General features: G+C 31.6%; 1 non-coding gene across 1 annotated transcript; it reads right to left on the bottom strand.

The window, feature by feature from the left end:
• Positions 1-2,153: 2,153 nt before the first annotated feature.
• LOC113910646 lies at positions 2,154-2,261 on the bottom strand. Its single transcript, XR_003516153.1, has one exon. It is a non-coding gene; the product is annotated as a U6 spliceosomal RNA (small nuclear RNA).
• Positions 2,262-2,782: the final 521 nt, after the last annotated feature.

The following is a 2,782-nucleotide window of genomic DNA, read 5'->3' as shown; positions in this document are numbered from 1 at the left end:
TTGGTAAGACTTTAATAAACTTTAAGGCAATATCATTACTTGGGATCAAGTGGATACTATAGAATGAAAAAATGTCCAATTAACTAAAGAAGACTCTTTGAAACACTTATTTGTAAAAACAAACAAACAAAACAGACAAAATAACAGTGAAGTTGAAGAAAATTTGAGCAATACTATTAACAAAATTGACCTTATATAAGGACATTAATTCGCCCAATGAATACAGAATACATTTTTTTGCAAGACTACGTAAAATATTTACAAATGTAATGTCTTAAAACCTAGCTCAATAAATTTCAAAGGAATGAAATAATATAAAGCATGTTTCTTAAATAAAATAAAATTAATTTAGAAATCAATGACAAAAAGTAAATACAAAATTACTATTTTCTTGAAAATTAACTCATGGATCAGAGAAAAATATAAGGATTTTGAAAAATTTGAAACAAACTCTAAAAATCTATATACCAAATTTGTGGGATACAGCTAAAAATTATTAGGAGAAAAGTTACCACAAATACTTACATTTGAAAAGAAAAAAAGACTAAAAAATTATTAACTAAATGTACATTCCATGAAGGTAGAGAAAAAAATCCAATTTAAAAAAGTAGAAGATAAAAATAATGAGTGATTATAGCAGAGATCAAATAAATAGAAAACAAACATATAATAAAGATAATTATTAGCAAGGCCAAAGTTTATTATTTGAAAAGACAAATAAAAAATGATGACACCCTTGGTGAGATTTCAGGAAGAATAAAAATACATCACACATAATCAATATTTAGAAATAAAATATGAAGTATCACTACAGATATTGAAGAAATTAAAAAATAATAAAATGTTATTATAAAATCTTTGTTCTAATTCTGCAGCAATTGAGATATACTTTTATTTATTTAATTTACAATCTCTTGAAGAAAATAATCTTACCAAAACAGACCCCAGAAGAAATAGAGAAATTCTGGCAGCAAGAGTGTGGTAACATCATATGCTTTTTGTCTGTTTGTGCTTTTGATATCCCCAAATACATTCATGAAAACCAAACAAAGCAGCTTGGATAGAAAAGATGAGAGGTAGGAGGGTAAAAATATGTAACATTTTCAACCAAACTAGATGACAAGGAATCTCAGTGAAATCCAAAATAGGGGAAGGCATGACCAAATACAAAAGAGCCACCAGCTATATATGGGACCAACAGTTGCTCCATAGTGGCACAGAAATTTGAAGTATAGAATGACCCTAGGAACACAAAAATGACAAATACCACCTCCACCATAAAAAAAAAGTGCACACTAAGAAATAACCTGATGAGCAAATCTGAGATAAACTAGTGTTATTTAGAAAAGTTCTCATAGGTTTCTCATTTCAAGTAAGTATGAAATTTATGGGGAAATATTAAATGGGAAGTAATACTGAAGCAGCCCAAACCACTTAAGATCCCAGAAAGATCAAACATTTCCTTTCCAAAGGTCGAAGTTCTACTCCAAAGAATAATTCATGGTAACAAAACCTAAATTAAGCAGGATCATAGGAAAAAGATGGTTCAGAGATTGGAAAGATGTAATGAGAAAGAAGGTATGGCATAGGCAGAAAGAGTACTGTAAAAGGAAAATGAAGTGATGTAGAACTCTGACCCACACAAAGACAAAGATTAGAAGTCTTCTGGAATCAGACTTAATCCCAAGGAACATAGAAGTGGATACACAAAGAGGTATTTTTGATATTTTAAGATACTTTTATTTTTAAGAGTGTGCCTTGAGCCATGAATTTGAGAGCTACCCTGAATCATTGCTGCTTTCACATAAGGTTCTCCTAATAAAACAAAGCAAGGACTTGGGAACATATTTATATTAACATAATAGCATGCCACCAAATAATAAAACCTGCCAGAAAAAAAGTGACAAAAAGAAATATAAAATGTGAAATGTAAAAATGTGATGAAAAATGTGACACTGTAGGTGCCCCTTCTCCACCATGTTTGGCATTTGCCTGCCCCACTTTCAGCATTTCCATGTCATTGCCAAGGACATTTTCTGGCTCCTAGAGCTTGGCTTCTCTACTTCCAGAGTTGGAGAAGTGCCTTAGAATGAAAGCTTTCCTGGAGCAAACCTCAATCAATAATGGAAATTTGAAAATACCTAGTTAAAACACCCTTTATGGAGCACATCACAAATTTGCAAGCCATCCTTGTGCAGGGGCCACACTAAACTTCTCCGTATCATTACAATTTTTAGTATAGGTGATGCTGAAGTAAGCATGCTCAAATGCCCAATCATTCTGGACAGCATCTTTGCTTTAGTGTCTGAAGTTCTCCAGGAGGACTATGTTCTAGTTACCCAGAAAGGTAACATTATTGATAATGTACTCAATTGCCTGTCTTTCCCTCCTTTGCCTCACTTACTTCCATTATCTCCCCATGTGTTTCCTCCATATATCAAATAAACTATTTCACCTGAATCCTCTTCTCATGGTCTCCTTCTGGGAAAACCAAAACTAAGGACAAAAACTCTAGCTTAATATTTCAGAAGCATTTAAAATGAAAAAAGAAAACCCTAATGGTGATGAATATCATGGTAAACACTGTAAGAGAAAGAGAAAACAAAAAAGGGAAGGGTAAAATTATCAAATACAAATGGAGAAAAGATAAAAAGGGCATAAGAAAAAGGAATACAGATAGAAGACATATAAGAGAGTTCAACATATGGAATATGGAACTTCTCTGATAAAAACACTAAAGCATTGAAACTAGGAAAATATTTAAGACTATAATAAAATAAAT

Source organism: Zalophus californianus, chromosome 6 (assembly GCF_009762305.2).
Source record: "Zalophus californianus isolate mZalCal1 chromosome 6, mZalCal1.pri.v2, whole genome shotgun sequence".
Taxonomy (NCBI): Eukaryota; Metazoa; Chordata; class Mammalia; order Carnivora; family Otariidae; genus Zalophus; species Zalophus californianus.
This window is presented reverse-complemented; position numbering and strand designations above follow the sequence as displayed.